Genomic DNA, 22,511 nt, shown 5'->3' on the forward strand with positions numbered 1-22,511 from the left:
AGGATTAGTACTAAGGGAGGTGTAGAACTCTCGAGAGAAGGAGAGTGAGAGAGAGAGAGAGAATGAGGATAACAAAAGATATATATTATGTTAAGGGAATATACAATAGTAGCTCGGAGGCTTAAGACTGGCGTTGAACCGATTTGGTTCGAAATAATGCCTTGTGCCTCCTTTTATAGTGTTTTCAGGAGTAATCCTGAAGTTTCTAGAATGTTCTAGAGAAATCTAGAATATACATCAATTTTCTATAGTAAAACCTAAAAGAAAATAATAACCTTCGTATTACAACATATAGTCTAATGGTCAAGAGATTGACCCATGTAACATAACGTCATGGGTTCGAGTCTTGCTATATCATGACACTTCAAAGCTTTCCGACTCCCCCTCGTCGGTGAGCCATCTGGAAATCTCTAGGGGGGCCTTTCTCTCCCTAAGGGGATATCTTCGTCGTTGGTCTTCAGCCATCAGTGTTAGGAAACAGGTCCCTCCGGATGAGGAAGACCCGGTGAGAAGTGCTCACCGGATGAAGGGACATATTCGTAAATATGTTTCCTGAGAGGCCATCGGGGCTATATTTGTAAATAGCCAAAAAGTCATATTAGTATAAATATGACTTAGGGCAAACTTAGTATAACAGGTCTGTTGTCATTCTTGTTGGCGAAAGATTAGAGCGCGTAACAGTGTACAGAGAGAGAGAAGAAGAGGTCGTTGCCTTTGTTGTAACCGCCGCCTGTGGCGAAGATAGCAAGCTCGAGGTCGTTGCCTCGGTGCTCTACTATTGTACATTCTGATATAGTGATAGTTTGTAGTCTGTGGGCTGCCGTGGGTTTTTTCCTAGTTTGGGTTTTCCACGTTAACACCTTGTGTACTCTTCTCTCCATTGTGTTGTGCTTTCATTCCCCGTTTTCTGTGTTTTATTCTAGGCAGATTAGTGTACGTAATAGTGTACAGAGAGAGAGAGAGAGAGAGAAGAAGAGGTCGTTGCCTCTGTTGTAACCGTCGCCTGTGGCGAAGATAGCAAGCTCGAGGTCGTTGCCTCGGTGCTCTACTATTTTACATTCTGATATAGTGATAGTTTGCAGTCTGTGGCGCCGTGGTTTTTTTCCCTAGTTTGGGTTTTCCATGTTAACACCCTGTGTACTCTTCTCTCCATTGTGTTGTGCTTTCATTCCCTGTTTTCTGTGTTTTATTCTAGGCTCGGTTGTGGCCGAGCGTTGTTCATCCGGAGCGTGTGTTCCTGTCAAAGTGGTATCAGAGCGAAACGACACAGAAAATGGACGAATCGTTGGGAGGTATGTTCAAGCTCACCGGCTCCAACTATTCCGTGTGGAAGTCGAAGATGAGGGACATGCTCGTGGTTAAAGATCTTTGGTTGCCGGTTCAGTTCGGGGACAAGAGACCAGACAAAATCGACGCCACGATATGGGAGGTGATGCACATGAAGACAATGGCCTACATACGGTGTTTCATCGACATGAGCCTATACAACAACTTTAATGAAGAGAGCAAGGCTCATGAGCTCTGGGAGAAGATCGACATCATGTTTCAGAACAAAAATGCTGTCAATCAGGTTTCGGTATTTCAGAAGCTAGTAAGACTCCGGTACCAAGATGGCTCCAACATGGCGGAGCACATGAATGCCTTCCAGGGGCTGATCCACCAGGCAACATCATTGGAAGTACTTGCCGATGAGGTACTAGCACTACTCCTGCTCGGTTCCCTCCGAGATAGTTGGGAGACGTTAGTTGTCACCTTGGGCAACGCCGGGCCGGAAGGGAAACGGTTATCCCTAGCAAGAGTGAAGTCGAGCTTGCTAGATGAGGAAGCGCGTCAGAAAGATAAGGATACGAGCTCCGACACCAAAGCGCTCCTTACCGAATCGGAACTCTGAAGACAAAGGAACCGTAGTCCCCAGAACCGTGAGAAGTCGGGGACACGGTCAAAGTCAAGGGGGAGGTCTACCTGCTTCTATTGCGGCAAGCCGGGACACTTCCAGAAGAACTGTCGGCACTTCCGAAAAGACAAGGAAACCGACGGTACCGATTCGAAGCGGACACCCGACCGGAACGGTAAAAAGACCGGAGGGGGCCGGACCGTAAGGGAACGACGGCAATCGCGGCAAGTGAAGAAGAGTTGATGCTCATCACCGAGGAGAGTGAGCTAAACCTTGCCGACGACGAGATGACCTGGGTGGTCGACTCCGGAGCGTTGTTCCACCTTACCCCGGACCGGAAATGCTTCTCATCCTACTCAGCCGATGATCACGGCTGTGTCCGGATGGGGAATGAAGGTACATGCCGAATTGTTGGCATAGGAGACCTGTGGTTGACAACACCAACCGGATGCAAGATGCTGCTGAAGGATGTCCGACATGTTCCGAAGGTTCGTCTGAACCTGATATCAGCCGGTCGGCTAGATGATGAAGGCTACACGGGTAGTATCTGGAACGGTGTTATGAAGTTCAGCAAAGGGAACCTGATTGTGGCTCGGGCCCGGAAGGTAAACACGCTGTACCTGATGAATTCCCGGTTATGCCCGGAGGAAGTGAACGTGGCATCCGACACTGCCAGTGAGCTGTGGCACAAAAGGCTATGTCACATGAGCGAGAAGGGGATGAAGAGGCTTGCAGACGACAACCTCATTCTAGTGAAGAACGTGCACTTGGAGAAGTGCACTGATTGTTTGGCCGGTAAGCAAAACCGGACCTCCTTCCGAACAAGGCCACTGATGAGACGTAATGCACCACTGGAGTTGGTGCATACTGATGTGTGTCATGTGGACACGAAGTCACATGCAGGATCGCAGTACTTCGTGACGTTCATAGATGACCATAGCCGGAAGTTGTGGGCCACACCGTTGAAGATGAAGGATCAGTTGTTATCCGTCTTCAAAGAGCTTCAGGCGAGAGTGGAAAGAGAAACCGGCCGGAAGCTGAAGGCGGTTCGAGCAGATAACAGAGGTGAATACCGGGGGCAGTTCGAGGAGTAATGTTGCTCGAAGGGAATCCGGCTCGAATTTACCGTGCCGAAGACGCTGGAACTGAACAGGCTGGCTGAGAGGATGAACCAAACCATATTGGAGAGGGTCCGGAGTATGCTGGCGCATGAAAAACTACCCAAGAAGTTTTGGGCTGAGGCACTGTCGACGACGACATATGTGATAAACATATCACCCTTAGTACCCTTGGACGGAGACACGCTACAGAGAGTCTGGACCGGTAAGGAAGTGTCCTACCGGCATCTGAAGGTATTCGGGTGTCTTGCGTATGTGCATGTAGCTAAGGACCGGAGAGGAAAACTAGATCCGAAGACCCGGCCATGCATATTCCTCAGTTACGGCGACGATGAGTTCGGCTATCGAGTGTGGGACTTGGTCGACAAGATGGTATTCCGGAGTCGAGATATTATCTTCATGGAGGACAAGACGCTCGCTGACTGGGAGTCGGAGAAGAAGATAATGAACTCCGAGTCGACCGATAAGGATCGATTCTACGATGAGCAGACCCAACCGGCAAGAGACCGGTTAGCACGCGAGGAACCCGCCGGTTACGGTGAGGATATTGAACCGACAGAAGAAGAAGTAGAGGAAGCTGAAACCAGAACCGGCCAAGACCCCGAATCGGATTCAGATGAAGAGCAAATGGAGGAGCCGGTTATCGAAGCCCAAAGACGGAGATATCCTCTCAGAGAGAGAAGGGGCCCTCGGAGATTTCCAGATGCAGAGCATGTGCTGCTAACCGATGAGGGGGAGCCAGAAAGCTTCGAAGAAGCGAAGGATGACACCCAAAGCCGCAAATGGTTAAGTGCCATGCAGGATGAGATGGATTCCCTGCATGAGAACCATACATACGAATTGGTGGAGTTGCAGAAAGGAAAGCGGGCACTCCGAAATAAGTGGGTGTACAAGTTGAAACCGGGAGATGTCGGCAACCCCCTGAGATACAAAGCCAAGATCGTGGTGAAGGGGTTCTAGCAGAAGAAGGGCGTGGACTTCGACGAGATATTTGCCCCGGTAGTAAAGATGACCTCCATCCGGACGGTGCTGAGTATAGCGGCAAGCATGGACCTCGAGGTAGAGCAGCTAGACATGAAGACGACATTCCTTCACGGTGACCTCGAAGAGGAGATCTACATGCAGCAACCGGAAGGATTCGTGGAGAAAGGGAAGGAGCAACTGGTTTGCCGGTTGAAGAAGAGCCTGTACGGACTGAAGTAGGCTCCCCGACAATGGTACCGGAAGTTCGACTCCTTCATGACCGATCAAGGGTACCACAAGACGCAGGCCGATCACTGCGTGTTTGTGAAGAAGTTCGAAGGAGGTGACTTCCTGATACTCCTTCTGTATGTGGACGACATGTTGATCGTCGGACGGGACCAAGCAAAAATACGGATGCTGAAGAAGGCTCTCAACCGGACCTTCTCAACGAAAGATTTGGGTCCGGCAAGACAGATGCTGGGGATGCATATCATTCGGAACCGACCAACAAAGCAATTGTGGCTGTCATAGGAGAAGTACGTGATAAAGGTGCTTCAGCGGTTCAACATGTTAGGAGCGAAACCGGTCGGATCGACGCTCCCGACAAACTGCAGATTGTTCGGTAAGCAAAGCCCGAAGATGAAAGCAGAGAAGGATGATATGATGAAGGTTGCATATGCCTCTGCCGTCGGGAGCTTAATGTACGCAATGGTGTGTACCCGACCGGATATAGGATACGCAGTCGGAGTGGTGAGCCGGTTTATGAGCAATCCCGGCAAGGAGCACTGGAACGCGGTCAAATGGATACTCCGATACTTGAAGGGCACTGCGAACATGTGTCTCTGATTCGGCTCCGGTAAACCTCAACTTGATGGTTTTACCGATTTGGACATGTCGGCTGATGTGGATACCGGCCGGTCTACATCCGGGTATGTAATGACATATGCAGGGGGAGCTGTTTCGTGGTAGTCGAGGCTGCAGAAGACGGTTGCGTTGTCAACCACAAAAGCGGAGTACATGGCGGCTGTGGAAGCCGGCAAGGAAATATTATGGATGAAGGACTTCATCGGAGAGCTCGGTATCCGGCAAGATGAATACCGGCTCTATTGTGACAGTCAAAGTGCCATCCACCTTGCTAAGAACGCAGCGTACCACTCCAGGATGAAGCACAACCAGCGTAGGTATCACTGGATCCGAAAGCGAGTAGTAGATCGAGAGTCGTGCTAACGAAGATCCACACGGCCGAGAATGGGTCAGATATGCTGACCAAAGTACTGGTACCCGACAAGCTGGATGCATGTCGGAAGCGGACCGGACTAGTAAGTAATCCCATGTCGGAGTGAAGGGGGAGTTTGTTAGGAAACAGGTCCCTCCGGATGGGAAGTGAGAACCGGATGAGGAGTACCCGGCTACGGAAGACCCGGTGAGAAGTGCTCACCGGATGAAGGGACATATTCGTAAATATGGTTCCTGAGAGGCCATCGGGGCTATATTTGTAAATAGCTGAAAATTCATATTAGTATAAATATGACTTAGGGCAAACTTAGTATAACAGGTCTGTTGTCATTCTTGTTGGCGAAAAAGATTAGTGTGCGTAACAGTGTACATAGAGAGAGAGAGAGAGAGAGAGAGAGAGAGAGAGAGAAGAAGAGGTCGTTGCCTCTGTTGTAACCGCCGCCTGTGGCGAAGATAGCAAGCTCGAGGTCGTTGCTTCGGTGCTCTACTATTGTACATTCTGATATAATGATAGTTTGCAGTCTGTGGGCTGCTGTGGTTTTTTTCCCTAGTTTGGGTTTTCCACGTTAACACCTTGTGTACTCTTCTCTCCATTGTGTTGTGCTTTCATTCCCCGTTTTCTGTGTTTTATTCTAGGCTCGGTTGTGGTCGAGCATTGTTCATCCGGAGCGTGTGTTCCTGTCAATCGGTTACTCCGTTTGTTCTTCATCCGAATGCGATTAGGGGTTTTGTTCGGTTCCGGTATTCAATTCTTCTTCGGTCGGTTCGGGTCTTTGTCCGAATCCATCCGGTTCATCATGGTCCCCGTCTGATATCTGGCTTCCGACTGGATGTGTCCTAGCATCTTCCACCCGATCTATGTCTTCGGCACGATGAATTCGAGCCGGATTCCCTTCGACCAACAGTATTCCTTGAATTGCCCTTGATATTCTCCTCCATTTTTTGCTCAAACCGCCTTCAGCTTCCGACCGGTTTCTCTTTTCACTCTTGCATGGAACTCCTTGAAGATGGATAACACTTGGTCCTTCGTCTTCAGCAGTGAGACCCATAGCTTCCGGCTGTGGTCGTTTGTGAACATCACGACGTACTGCGATCTAGCATGTGACTTCGTGTCCACTTGGGATACATTGGTATGCACAAGTTCCAATGGTCCATTCCATTTTGACGATGGGCTCGACCGGAAAGAGATTCGGTTCTGCTTTCCGGCCAAGCAATTGGTGCACTTCTCAAGATGCATGTCTTTCACCTCCGGTATGAGGTTATCTTCGGAAAGTCTTCTCATCCCTTTCTGGCTCATGTGGCACAACCTCTTGTGCCACAGCTCACCGGCATTTTTTGATGCCATGTTCACTTCCTCCCGACAGATCCGGGCATGCATCAAGAACAATGTGTTGATCTTTCGGGCTTGGGCTACAATCAAGCTTCCTTTATTGAACTTCATGACTATGTTCCGGATGCTACCCATGTAGCCTTCATCATCTAGCTAACCATCTGATATCATGTTCAACCGAACCTCCAGAACGTGTCAGACATCCTTCAACAACTTGCACCTGTTTGATGTCGTCAACCATACATCTCCAATGCCGACAATTCGGCATGCACCTTCCTTTCCCATCCGGACACAACCATGATCTTCGGCTCTGTACGATGAGAAGCATTTCTGATCGGGGGTAAGATGGAACGACGCTCCGGAGTCAACCACCCATGTCGTTTCGTCGCTAACAAGATGCAACTCACTCTCCTTGGTGATTAGCAGCAGTTCTTGTTCACTTGTCGCGATCCTCAACGTTCCTCTCCTTTCCGAAATCTTCTTTGGTTCAGGAATGTCAGCTCCCCCTTAGGTTTTCCGGAAGTGTTGGCAATTCTTCTGGAAGTGCCCTACCTTTCCACAATAAAAGCATGTGGGCCTCTCCCTTGACTTCGACCTCGTCCCCGATTTGTCCCGGTTTTGAGGACTCCGAATCCGTCCTCTTTCCCAGTTATGGTCATCTTCCGTGACCAAGGCTTTCAGATCGGTTTCGAACTCCCGGTCCTTCCGGCGAGCTTCTTCATCCAGCAATGTTAGAGACATGAACTAATGTAAGCATTAGATAAGGATAGAATATAGATAGATAGAAAGAAAGGAGAGAGAGAAAGAAGGGTGTTGATCCACCCGACCACCCCCGAGCGAAGGGATCGAGACGGACTTGAGCCTTGATCGGCGTCCCATACCACCGCCGTGGCGTCAAGTCGTACCTGGTGCTGGTGCACTGACTACAAGAGTTGACCCACCACAAGACAGAGTCTCGACGTAGTCAACCCGATGATCAAATGAGGGTAGCTAGGCCTCTTATTTATAGCGATACCCAAGGCCCCTAGGCAAGTTCACACTTGGCCTAATGGGTTATCTCAATCCCGAGGATTAAAAGTAATCCTCTCCTTCTTTACACTCTCGTTTAACCCTCACACTTATCCACGTGTATAGAATACTACGGTAAATTCTTACCACGGGATATTATATGGTCATGCCCGTAACATACTCCCTCTCTTTAAAACATTTCACTCTTGCAATGGAAAGTTAGGGAAGTTAGTCTTGAGTGAATTTTCGCATTCCCATGTGGCATCTTTTATTGATTTATCCATCCATTTTATTTTAAATTCTCGGATTTCTTTTGTATGTTATTTTTTTGTTTTAACATCAAGAATTCTTTTTGGTACATGTGGTTTAGAAGATAATTCTTCAGAAGTAACCAGAGTTTCAGTTGTAACTGTATTGTCGCCGAAACCTATAAATTCTTTTAGACGACTCACATGAAAAATTGGATGAATTTCAACGCCATCGGGAAGAGCGAGACGATAGGCTGATGACCCAATGCGTTTGAGGACTGTAAAAGGTCCACAAAACCGTGGGGCTAACTTAGCGCACTTACCCTTAGACAATGTCTTAGAATTGTGAGGTACACGTAAAAATACCTTCTGTCTAGGGTGGAATGCACGAGGTTGCCTATGATGATCGGCATAAAAACGCGCTCTATCTTGAGCTGTTTTTATATTATCTTGTGCAATATGCAACATACCTTGCATATCTCGAAGAAAGTTTTGCGTACTTCGCAACTCATCATGATGTATATTAACATCAATCAGGGCTCTGTCATGATATGGCAAGACTCGAACCCATGACCTTATGCTACATGGGTCGAGCTCTTGACCATTAGATTATACATTGTAATACGTAGAATATTATTTTCATTTATATTTTATTACAGAAAATTAATGTATATTCCAGATTTCTCTGGAACATTCTAGAAACTTCAGGAGTATTCCTTAGAACACTATGAAAGGAGGCACAAGGCATTATTTCGAACCAAATCGGTTCAACGCCAGTCTTAAGCCTCCTAGCTATTGTACATTTTCTTCACATAATATATATCTTTTCTTATCATCACTCTCTCTCTCTCTCGATCTCTCTCTCCCTCCCTCTCACTCACTCTTTCCTTCTCTCGAGAGTTCTTCACCTCTCTTAGTACTAATACTTCTTTTAGTACTAAGTCCTTCTCTGTCTTAGTACTGTTCCTGACAGGCTCGTGGCTGAAAACCATACATCAACATAAAAGGACTATATCCTATCAACGTATGCTTGGAGCTATGGAGATGTTATAAGCAAGCTCCACAATTGGGAGATAACGTTCCCATTTTGTTGGTTTTGCACCAACGTATGCTCGAAGCATGTCCTCAATAATTTGATTTACTCATTCTGTCTGTCCATCGGATTGAGGATGACTTCTTAAAGACTTGCATCCAGAAGTCACTAGTAAACTTTGGATCTCGATCACTCACGATATCCATCGGTAACCCATAAAAATGAAATAACTCGTCAACGAAGTGGTAAGCCAATTCAGGAGTTGTTACCGTGGTTTTAGTAGCAATAAATCTGGCCATTTTAGTTAGTCTATCAACCACAACCCAGATGGCATCATGGCCTTTTTGGGTGCGAGGAAGGCGAACAATAAAATCCATAGATATACTTTCCCACTTATTATTGGGAATGTCCAAGGGATGTAAAAGTCTTGCAGTTTTAAGTTGCTCGGCTTTGTTAACTTGACATTGGTGACATTTAGTCACATAGCTATGAATGTTGGGGCGCATCTTAGGCTAATAGAATTGAGTGGAGATGAGAACGAGTGTACGATGTATTCCAGGGTGCCCTGTTGAGGGTGCATCATGGCATTCAAAAGAATTTTCTTTTTGACCTCAAGCAAATTTGGAACACAAACCTTCCCATTACAGTAGAGCAGACCGTTAGCAATGTGGAAGTATTCCTTCGAGGATGTGGTGGTGTTTGTTCCAGACTCAACTCTTGCCCAATATTTTGCAAAATAACTATCATTAGGATACTTTCCTCGAAGGTGATCATAAAGATCTGATGATATTTTAGTGAAGCTAAGCATGTTAACTTCACGGATGCGACTTAGTGCATCAGCGACAGTGTTCATGGAACCTTTACGATATCGTATGGAAAAATCAAAGTCCTGGATGAGATCAACCCATCGTGTCTTACGACCTTTCAGGTCATGTTGGTCACAAAAATATTTCAAAGACTCGTGGTCCGTAGTTACCACAAAACGATTTCCATAAAGATAATGGCGCCATGTTTTGAGCGCATGTATAGCTGCAAATAATTTCTTTTCTTGAACGGTATACCGACATTGAGCAGAATCAAGTTTCTTACTCTCGAATGCTATTGGTTTACCATCTTGATATAATACAACACCTATAGCATAATCGCTTGCATCGGTTTCAACCTCAAAAGGTTTTGAAGGATCAAGTAAAAGAAGTGAAGGAGCCTTGCACACCAGGTCCTTGAGTTCCTTAAAAGCGAGGTCTAGTGTAGCATTCCAGACAATAGGTTTTGTAGACTTACGCGTTTGACCTTTTAGAAGATCAGTAAACAACGATGTCGTGACGATTTTCGGCTACGGTGTGAAATCGAGTGAGACGAATAAACCAAGGATGTGCAACATTGCACATGCACTTAGCAAATAAACCTAGCCTAGTGGCACTTGAGTTCATACAGAGGGGTGCAAGCAAGGATTGAACCTTGCACCTCTAAGATACAAGATAATCGCCTTACCACTAGGACAACTATCATATAATGTAGATTTTATGTATTTCCTTTTCATATACAAATTATAGACGAAACAACTATAGAAAACCATGTGCACAAAACCATGGTTTTAAACCCATGGTTTGTGCATGACATAAGCAAAACTGTGTGCACAAAACCATGGTTTTAGCCCATGGTTTTGTGCATGTCACGAGCATGGAAAGACCTATAAAAGCCTCTAGTTGGGCTTGTGTAAGGGGGGCTCAATATGTGATATCACCAACACCATTATCATCAATATAATTATATTTGTCTTTATCTTCTTCTTATTTTTCTACTTCTCAAGTGTACAATCTTTCTTCTTCTCAAGTAAACCAATTTCATCTAATCTTACATTGATCGTCATCTCTTCGATAATTCCGCGAACATCCTCCCCAGTCCAAGACCCCGGTGGTCGCTCGAGTAGCACACGCACGCGCGAATCTTCGCGACATCATTTGGTGAACCCGACGTGAAGAGCAGTAGGGGAGGACAAAGATGGATGGCGAATATCTCATGGAGGCAATGTCAAGAAGGATGATGGAGTTTCTGAGAGAAGAGAAAAGAAGAAATGAAGCCCAACAAGCCGTCGACAAAGTAGTCGAACGAATGAGCTATTTCAACGGCGCCGAAGTCCAAAGTTTCCTAAAAGTCTACAATGCGGAGATGGATTCAAGAGGTGTGGACAAAGCTATGAGGCTAGAGTACTTTTGTCGGGTGGTGTCTCAACCGATCTTCAAAGATGTAAAAGAGCTTCTAGAAGCTCATGATTCGTGGGCGACTTTCGAGAAGGCTCTATTGGAGGAATATGACTATGAGAGACTAAAGGGACAAGATCGACGCAACTTCGACCAATGGGTGACATCAGCGAAGACCCACCAAGGTGCGACACAAGCATTCGTAGACTTCGAGCATCATTTTTCTCAATTGTCGGAGCGGGAACAAAGATTGGTGGGGGTCGATAAGGTCCTTATGTTCGTGAAGTCAATCGATCGAATGGAAAGGATGGCGATCGGCCTCAAACTCGAAGAAGATGATGGTGCAAATGGCCTCATCGAGGATTGGAGCAAAGTGGAAAGTGTATGCCGACTACACGATAAGGGGCAAGCGAGAATATCGACGACAACAAGACGGCCCATGAGGGATGATCGAAGAGGGACGAGATGCAACAACGCACCACCAACAAAAGAAATGAAGCTTAGAAGGGAGACAAAACCGAGGCGAATGGTGATCGAGGAAGAAGAGACCTCCCAACAAATGCGGGTTAATGAAGTGGCCGATACAAAGGCTCTGGTTCGGTATGATGGTACCGAGAGAGAAGGTGTGAAACAAGTCACCTTCTTGTCTTACAAAGAAACGACGGCGAAGGAGGAGGCCGATGACTCGATGACGGCGAACGCCACTTCGAGGGAGGATAAATGTTTCGGAACACGCATTGTGTACGAAACATCGGGTGATGACGGCGCAAGCATGAGAAAAGCTTGCATGATCGAGGGAGAAAAAGTGTTTGAGTCTGAAGAAATTGAGGAGGTAGCCATGACAAACGACATCGAGTCGGAGGTGGCTATGGATGAGTCGACGACGGATAGCCATGTCGATACTTTCTTCACGCTTGTTCCAGAGACTTCGGCGGTTGCGCCCATGTGCCAACGTGAGACCGGAGAGACGGAAGGTGGTGACGGGAAGACGAAGGCCCAACACAAGGAGGAAGAAGATCGAGGAAGAAAGGATATCCCCACACCTATTCTAGAGACTTCGGCGGTTGTGCACGTGCGCCAACGTGAGACCGGAGAGACGGAATGTGTGGACAAAAAAGAGGACGACCGGAAGGGCGATGAAGAAGACAAGGTAAATGTGCATGAGCGAAGGGATTCCTTCACACCGGTTCCGGAGACTTCGGCAGTCGAGACCGTGTGTCGGCATAAGACCGAAGATAAAGGAGGTGGCGAAGAGGAGACAATATGGCTCGCGGCGAGCATACATGGAGGGAAGGATATGGCCGACGTGGAGGCAAGGGATGAAGCTGCGGTTGAGTTCGATGGAGAGGTTGCATGTGGGAAGGAAGGAAGAGTCGAGAACCGGTCGAACCGGAAGACGATCCGGCCGGGATTCCGACTCGAACGAAGGAAGATCCACATGGGAGCCCATCGACCGGGGCCGACCCGGCCGAAACCTGATTCGGCGAAAATCGATCGGACGATTCCGATCCAAAAGGGGGCCGACCCAGCCAGAATCAATCGGTCGAGCCCGACTCGGGGAAATGTGAATGCAGACGAAGGCCAACCAAGCCAAGAAGAGATCGGTGGAGACCTATCCGGACAAGGGCAAACCCGGCCTAATCGGAGATTGACACGAACGATCTACAATACCCAGTTGAAGACGGTGAGCGTGAGGAGTGGCCAGGAGTCCAATCGAAGGACACGCGCGGTGGACGAAGGAAGAGCGGTCGTATCGACGACATCGTTCGGTAGATCTACTACAACCGATCGGGGAAGAAGGTGTGAGCGCCGGATATGGTGGATCGGGTGGCTACGGTGGTTCGGTTGGAAAGATTGCGCATACTCGAAGTGGAAGATGAAGTCGACGAGCGTGTAGAGGAACTCGGTTGATCACCGTTGCCAAAGATCTCACCTCTTCACCTTTCTCGGCACATACCGGAGGATGTGCGGGTTTGGTGGGGGTGGATGTCGTGACGATTTTCGGCTACGGTGTGAAATCGAGTGAGACGAATAAACCAAGGATGTGCAACATTGCACATGCACTTAGCAAATAAACCTAGCCTAGTGGCACTTGAGTTCATACAGAGGGGTGCAAGCAAGGATTGAACCTTGCACCTCTAAGATACAAGATAATCGCCTTACCACTAGGACAACTATCATATAATGTAGATTTTATGTATTTCCTTTTCATATACAAATTATAGACGAAACAACTATAGAAAACCATGTGCACAAAACCATGGTTTTAAACCCATGGTTTGTGCATGACATAAGCAAAACTGTGTGCACAAAACCATGGTTTTAGCCCATGGTTTTGTGCATGTCACGAGCATGGAAAGACCTATAAAAGCCTCTAGTTGGGCTTGTGTAAGGGGGGCTCAATATGTGATATCACCAACACCATTATCATCAATATAATTATATTTGTCTTTATCTTCTTCTTATTTTTCTACTTCTCAAGTGTACAATCTTTCTTCTTCTCAAGTAAACCAATTTCATCTAATCTTACATTGATCGTCATCTCTTCGATAATTCCGCGAACATCCTCCCCAGTCCAAGACCCCGGTGGTCGCTCGAGTAGCACACGCACGCGCGAATCTTCGCGACAACGTCGTCAATTGGGAGTAATTACGAAGGGATTTTCGCAAAAACCCGACAAAACCAAGGAATGATCGAACTTCTCGAATATTTCGAAGAGTGGGCCAAAGCTTGATTTTCTCGATGCGAGAAGGATCAATTTCAACTCCTCGTTCGGTTATGAGATGTCCAAGATAAGTAATTGATTTCTTGAAGAACTCACATTTTGAGATCTTCGCATAAAACCTTTTGTCACGCAATGTTTGTAAATCAAAGCGGACATGTTTAGCATGTTCTTGTATTGTATGGCTATAAACTAAAATATCATCCAAGAAAATAACAACAAATTTTCCAAGTTGTTCTCGGAAAATGTTATTCATTTCTTGTTGAAATGTAGCCGGAGCATTGGTCAAACAAAAAGGCATAACCAAAAACTCATAATGGCCATAGCGCGTACGAAATGCCGTTTTAGGAGCATCGTCCTCACTTATACGAATTTGATGGTAGCCAGTACGGAGATCAAGTTTCGTAAAATACCGAGCTCCCTAGAGACGGTCAATTTGATCGTCAGCCCGAGGCAATGGATACGAATTCTTGATCGTCACTTTATTCAAGCGTCGATAATTAATACACATACGACATGTGCCCTCTTTCTTTTTAACCAAGAGAACTAGTGCACCCCATGGAGATTTACTATAAGGTATATAACCCATTCGTAAATAGTCCTTGAGTTGCTTAGATACCTCATCCTCTTTGGATTGACTTAAGCGATAAGGAGGTATACTTATTGGTGCAACGCCAGGTACAATATTTATACGATGGTCTATATTATGTTTAGGAGGTAATCCATCTGGTAGTTCACTCGGAAAAACATCACGAAAATCATTTAAGATTTCATCAAGTTGTTGTTCAAAATATGTTAATTGAACCAAGACATTGGCGATATTGTAAACGCCAGGTACAATATCTATACAATGGTCTATATTACGTTTAGGAGGTAATCCATCTGGTAGTTCACTCGGAAAAACATCACGAAAATCATTTAAGATTTCATCAAGTTGTTGTTGTTCAAAATATGTTAATTGAACCGAGACATTGTCGATATTGTAAATGTGAATGTCCGGATCAAGTACACAATAAAATAGAGTAGAACAAGACAACTCAGATATTGATGGAGAGGAAACAATCGAGAGGGATTGTTTTTTTACACATTGAATAAAATGAGTACAGTCATTCAGTACAAATGTAACTAAATGATGAACCCAATCAATAGATAAAGAAGAGTTTTTATTATAGAACCAGGGATAACCCAATATTACATCAGTGGTACAAAGACTCATTATGTGGAAGTCTACTTCCTCTATATAAGTAGCAATAGAAATTCGTAATGAATGAATCGCCCCGTTGATGTATTGTACTCTTCCATCAGCCAAGTGCACCGTATAGGTGTGATCACTTACGGTGGGTTGGATTCCCCATATCTGAACCAAACGATCATTTACAAAGTTGTGTGAGATTCCCGAATCAAATAAAAATTGTATGGGAGATCCATTGATATACCCGTTTGCACGTAGTAAATCATTAGGACCCAATACATAGTGAGGGAAAGAACATTGACAATTACTTAAATGATGTGTATAGACCTGAAGGACATTAGGAATCTGACCTTTATGGTTTGCAGCTTTAGCTTTGCTGGCGTGCTCTTTCCGTTGGAGCTTTCGACATTGCTCTTTTGTACGACCCTTTTTTTTGCAGAATATGCAAAAAGGATGTTGTCGCTTACAATCGTGATCCATGAATTCGTTGGGTGTCTTGCGTTTCCCAGCGAATTGCGACTACTTAGTCCTGGGCGCTTCGTTTGGTTTGTTGTGGTCCTTCTTTGAAGTGCGTTGATAGCGAAGAACTATTTCAACGACCTCTTCGAAGGATTTTGGATCCTTATCGTGCACTCTCCAGTGATAGTCCGAATTGGGGATGCCATTGACAAAACAAGCTATTAACCAATTGTCCCCTTCTAGAACCGACTTTTGGATTTGGGTTCTAGCATGGTGAACATAGTCTTCTAGCGAGGAAAACTTCTTGCTAGAGAGGTTCATTAAGGTTTGTGCTGCCTCGGTTTGAGAAGGAGGTTGTAGAAATTGGCCCTTGAAAACTGTGACGAAATCTGTCCAGGTATCGGGCAATTTCCCCAAAGTACGAAGCCCACGGCCTTACCCCCTAGTTCTCGGCCGACATATGCAATCTTCGTACTATTTGGCGTGGGATAGAGCTCAAAATGAGACTCCCATCGGCCTAGCGACGTGCAGATTGCTTCTTCGGTTCTTTCCTTTTTTTCTCCCATAAATGGCTTAACAACAAACGATGGTTCACCCTATCGCTCATAAGGTCTATTAGTCTCATGTTTTAAACAAATGACATGTGCCTCGAGAACACTTTGAGATTGCCAAAGTTCGGTCATCTGTTGAGTAGTGAAACTAAGGTATTGGGTTGTTTGCAAAAAATACATCTCAATGGACATTTGTCCAAGAGAATTTCCTTGAGTTCCTTCTGCTTGAGCGGATGACATCGGTTCGTTATTTTGAGCCATGGAATGGTTATTTCTGTTAAAGAAATAGGATAAGGTCAGACAAATAGTCATAACATCATGTCGTGATGTAAACATATCATGGGCAAACAGTAATCGATATCATGATCTCACGTCAATAGCCCTTTAGACGTATGAGATGAGGTTCAAGATCAGGTTACTATGGTAACACAAAGGTGTTTTAAAAACCATGGGGGTGACAAATAAATGTCTTTCCCTGATCTCTATATCAATTTTTTCATGGTGGCTCTCCGAAGCTCAACCATGTATGTTCGTGTCATGAGTAGTTTATACACGAAAAAAATGTTAACAATAAACTATGTTACTGTGCCCACATATGTGTTTTCGGCTCTTTAAGTCCTATTATGAGGACCCCGAAGTGCACTTAGACCTCAAGTCTAAACATGTGTTATAGTCATATGTATCAACAATGTTGTATGGTCTTGGTCATATTTGAACTCGAGAACAAATGCATTAAACACTTGAACCAACCAAGTAGGTTGCTCTTCTTGAATGTTTAATGTTTTATGCGTATAAGAGATATGCGAGGCATTTGCCCATATATGTTTTTTTAAAAGAAACATATATGTCAAGAGTCCTTATTTCCCCCTCGTTTACTACAAAATATGTTGGTACATTACCTAACCTCAAGTCTCGTAATTACGATGGCATACGCCAAAGTTCAACCTAATGGTCAAGCCAAATGAGCCCTCTTTTTGTAGTAGGCCCACGTGGCCCATCACATGGTTATGTCATTACGAATGCCTCTCGTAAGAATGATCTCATGGTGGCATCGTATCCATGTAACGAGGGAGGGATGTTGGATATGTGTGTCATAGGAGCGACCTCACATGAGGTGGGTCAAGCCCTACGTTCTCAACATCATTGTGGCTATAGGCATTTCTTTACGTAATAAAATCGAAGTCACCAACGGGAATGTCAACAATAAAAAATTGTTGATAAAAGGGATGGTGATGGCCACCAAGATCCTTTCCCCGAAAAGGAAAACATTCGATATAAAGATCACGTAATATCAAATATACACATATGTTTATTTATCACATATATACGATCAAATACATATACACGTGACCACATATGCGTATATTAAAAAAAATCGTAACATCAAATAGCCAACATATGATGAAATTGAGACACGTAATCGAGGCATGTAGCCTCTACGCACACGAAACATCCAAAAATAAGGGTTAATCGTAATACGCAATTGAGGTATTGACCTCATACGCATACGACACCAAACGCATATCATTTACAACGAAATCGAGGTATTGACCTCATACGCATACGTAACATATGTATGTGAGTGTAATACGCAATTGAGGTATTAACCTCGTGCGCATACGACACTAATCACATATTCAATATATGTCAAATGAGGTATTGACCTCATACACATATGTACACATTTTATACAACCAATTAATTACCACTTCAACATCATTGAATATATATATATATATATATATAAATTACACATGATTAAATTGGGAGAAGAAAGAATAGAAAAAACAAGAAAGATTACCCAAGTTCTTTTGTTGATCATTGTCTGGGTCAAGGCCGACTGCACATCGATTGATCACCATCAATTAACAAAACAAAAGACAACAAAAGAAATATTAGCACATTAGCTCTGATACCAACTGTTAGAGACATGAACTAATGTAAGCATTAGATAAGGATAGAATATAGATAGATAGATAGAAATGAGAGAGAGAAGGGTGTCGATCCACCCGACCACCCCTGAGCGAAGGGATCGAGACGGACTCGAGCCTCGATCGGCGTCCCATACCACCGTCGTGGTGTCGAGTCGTACCTGGTGCTGGCGCGCTTGCTACAAGAGTTGACCCACCACAAGATAGAGTCTCCACGTAGTCAACCCAATGATCAAATGAGGGTAGCTAGGCCTCTTATTTATAGCGATACCCAAGGCCCCTAGGCAAGTTCACACTTGGCCTAATGGGTTGTCTCAATCCTGAGGATTAAAAGTAATCCTCTCCTTCTTTACACTCTCGTTTAACCCTCACACTTATCCACGTGTATAGAATACTACGGTAAATTCTTACCACGGGATATTATATGGTCATGCCCGTAACAAGCAAGCTTGATTTTACCCTTGCTAGGGACAACAGTTTTCCTTCTGGCCCGGCATTGCCCAAGTGACAACTAGCTTCTCCCAACTATCCGTGAGGGAATCGAGCTGGAGCAACGCAAGTACCTCGTCGGCTAGACGTACTTCCAACAAGTTTGTTTGAATTATGAGCCATGCTGGATCTGTCTTGGTATTGGAGTCTCACTAACTTCCGGAATACTGAAACCCGATTTACGACGTTTTTACTCTCGAGCATGCTACCGATTTTCTCCCAGAGCACATGAACCTTGCTTTCTTCATTGAAGTTGTTGTATAAGCTCATGTCAATGAAGCATCTAATGTATGCCATTGTCTTCATATGCATCACCTCCCACGTCGTGGCATCGATCTTGTCTGAACTCTTGTCTCGAAACTATACTAGCAACCGAAGATCTTTGACCACGAGCATGTCCCTCATCTTCGACTTCCACACTGGGTAGTTGGAGCTAGTGAGCTTGAACATGCTTCCAAATGACTCTTCCATTTTTCTTCAAGGTTTAGAAACTTCGTTCTGATACCAATTTGTGACGAATAGAGCTTGGCCACAACCGAGTCTCAAACACTCAATGGAAGAAAACAAGAAAAATAGAAAGTAAGGCGACACAAGATGTTAACGTGGAAAACCACGGGATCCCATAGACTCCAACTATCACTATGAGGGGAAGTGTACAAAGAAAAGACTCATAGGCAACGACCTCGAGCTCTATACCTTCGCCAACCGGCGGTTACAATAGAAAGGTTTTCTGTTTGTTTGTTTGTTTGTTTGTTTGTCTCTATACAATGATAACAACTACAATAAAGTACTACACTTAAAAGTGATTTCCCCAAGTCATATTTATACTTATATGACTTTAGGGCTATTTACAAATATAGCATGATAGGCACATCAGAAACATATTTATAGATATGTCCATGGATCCGGTTCATACCGGATCCATCCAATATGGATCCCATCCAGAGGAATCAAATTCCTAACATGCACATCATTGATGGTGAAGTTTCCTCCTCCGGGGAGATGAAATGTAAGTTGTCCTTTGCGTAATGCTTGTTTTACTCCATTATTTCTAAATCTAACAGTTATTGGATTTTGTAGGGGTGTGTACCTTTGAAGCCAATCCGATCGATGTGTGAGGTGATTCGTTGCTCCGGTGTCGAGATACCATTTGTCATCCTTCTTTGTTGTTATATCCCTGACAAGTGCTTCAGCTACGAAAGCTTGCATGAAGTTGTTGTAACCTTCATATTCATATTCATCATTTTCTTACATTGAAGCGGCATAGATCTCTTCTTCTTCTTCTACATTTCTCTCTTCCTCGAATTCTTGTACAATGTGCGCTTGTGGTCGACGAATGTTGCTTGGGAATCTTCGAATCTTTTGTTTTGCTTTACATTCTGTGGTGTGTGGCCTCGTCTTTTGCAAATGTTTCAATAAGACTTAGGGAACTTCATTCTTCCTTTAGTCATAGGTGCATTAGTCCATTGGCTCTTGAAACTCTTGTATCGTGGTGGTGTTTTGTAATGAGGTCGATAGGCTGCCATAGTGATTGCTTGTGTCAATGTGTTTTCTTCTCTTGTCTTTCTCATCGAGTCTTCTTGTCTTATGTCTCCCATGAGATCTTCCATAGTGCATGTTTATTTAAATTTTGCATAGTTACAAACGATGACCAATAAGAGGGTAAAGCACCTAATAATAAACATCTTTGTAGTTTGTTGGAAAAGTCCAAACCCAATGTGATTGTATCATCTAGTTTCTCTTCCCAAGTTGTTAGGAAGTTATCTACATCTTCTTCTTCTTTCATTGTTAATGTGACATATGCACGTAATGTGTGCACTTGTGCTGCATCGGTCTTTGGTTCGTATTGTGTCTTTAATTTTTCCCATATTTGATGTGAAGTTTGTAGTTTTCTGACGGCTTCTCCTTGAACATCTGATATATACGCTAACAATTCCATCTTTGCCACAAGGTCTTTCTCTTCCCAAGTAAATTGATCAGGTCTGGCGACATCTAGTTTTGTTGATGATCCTGACACTACATCCCAAAGTTTGTAGTCTTGAAATAATAATTCGAGTCGAGCACTCCAAATGCGATAATTTTGCTTCTGTAACTTTACTAATGAAAGTTTATGTGCGTTGAGAATGTTGGCAGGAGTTGAGGATTGTGTCATTTTTATAGAAGAGGGTTATCCGGCTTAGCGGTTGTCTCGATGACAAATCGATCAATGCTCCTAGGATTCTGTAGTCTTATTTGATAGATGCGGAAATATATAAATCTAATACCATGTAGAATTAAGCAACTATACAAATAGTGAATGATTGCTAGACAGAGAGATCACACATACACAACATTGTTCTATATTGATTGTATTATGTTACAATAACCAAATGTCTTGTTTATAGAGACGATGGACAAAAAGTCATGTCTCTTCAATGGAGTGTTCTCTCTAAAGTTTAATAATAAACAACTCTTCGTAATTACTTAAATATTTCTAATTAATATGAATATTGTTATAGAATAGACTATTAAGCAAGATCAAAGAGCAATTAGATATTAACTCAGATCACCAATCACATATCAATATAATCTCTAGATCGAGCTCATAGGCTATGCTCTTCTATATATAATACCAAAATGATTTAGAGACATGAGTTTATGACCCACTAGATGATGGGATGCATGCATACTATTTACATCATGAAGTCTTGTTAATTAAGATAAATATAGCATGACTCATTACATGCATGAGTTCATAACACTCCCCCTCATCTCATCATCATTGGTTTAGCTTGCCAACTTTGATAATCTTCTGAGCCCAAGAGAAGGAATGTTCAACCAATGTTTTGATGTAGGTAAGCTTTTGGTAAAAATATCCGCCAAGTTTTTGCTTGATGTAATGCCAATATCTTAGAATGATTTGAAGATGTTACATCCAACATTTTCTTTGTCGATCCCCAATAGATCGCTGGGCCACCAACAAGGAAAACATATCTTGTTTGTGATCTGCTAATGTGAGGGCCAGATAAGAACCTAGCGTTAGAATAACCGGTCAATTTGACCGTGCATAGAATTGCTGGTAAAGAAAAGACCCATATCGTGCCTCGTAAATATCAGAAAATTTGCTTTAAATTCTAGTCCAATGTTTCCTGGTAGGATCGTGACTATATCGAGCCAACAAATTGACAACGAATGAAATGTCCGAATGCGTACAATTGGCCAAGTACGTAAGTGCACCAACAACAGCCATGTAAGGATACTATGGTCCCGACGCTGACTCGTTAGAAGATCTTGGCCGAAATGGGTGACGAGAAGGATCCAGAGAGCGCACTACCATAGGAGTTCTAATAGAATGAGCTTGATACATAGAAAACCATTTTAATATTTTATGGATATCAGTGCTCTGATGAAGAAGAATTCCATTTGATAGGTGCTCAATCTGAAGACCCAAGTAGAATGTAGTTAAACCAGGGTCTTTCATTTCAAATTCGCGGCTAACCATAGCAACAACATCTTCAATAACATTGGATGCTCCAATAATATTGAGATCATCAACATAAATAGCGATTATAACAAATTCTCTAAGATGATGATAACTTGATCGATGGATTGCGAAATTTTCCAAGATTATAATGAATAACTTCTCTTTTATCATTACCCTTCCGCACAAAAACCCAACGATAACCAACGGGTGTATGACCAATAGGCGTCTCTTGAATTTTACCAAAAACTCCTCGATTGAGAAGACCATTTAGCTCAACCTGAATAGCTTCTTTCCACTTATTTCAAAAAGGGATTTCTTTTCCTTCTTGAATAGTTTGAGGATTCGATTTGTTCACAAAAGTTGTTGTCATGAATTGATGGGGAGAGTGAACATGATATGATGACGGCCGTAATTAGAGAAGTTGTGCTGCATGAAGTACTGCATGTCCCCATGTTGAACTAGGCAAATTCGATTTGAGAAGAATTAGCCACACAATTTCTTGGATTTCTTTAATCAAAGATTTAGCCACACCATTTTGAGTGTGAACATGAGGAGTTGAAGCTTCAAAATTACTATTGATAGATTCACAACAATGAATAAAGGTTGTTTACGTAAACTGAGCAGCGTTGTCCATCCGAATCGACTTAATTGGAAAATCTGGGAATTGAGCACG

This window comes from Azolla caroliniana, unplaced genomic scaffold, assembly GCF_043228905.1.
Source record: "Azolla caroliniana isolate FFs.n. ecotype wild unplaced genomic scaffold, voAzoCaro1.0.p SCAF_18, whole genome shotgun sequence".
Taxonomy (NCBI): Eukaryota; Viridiplantae; Streptophyta; class Polypodiopsida; order Salviniales; family Salviniaceae; genus Azolla; species Azolla caroliniana.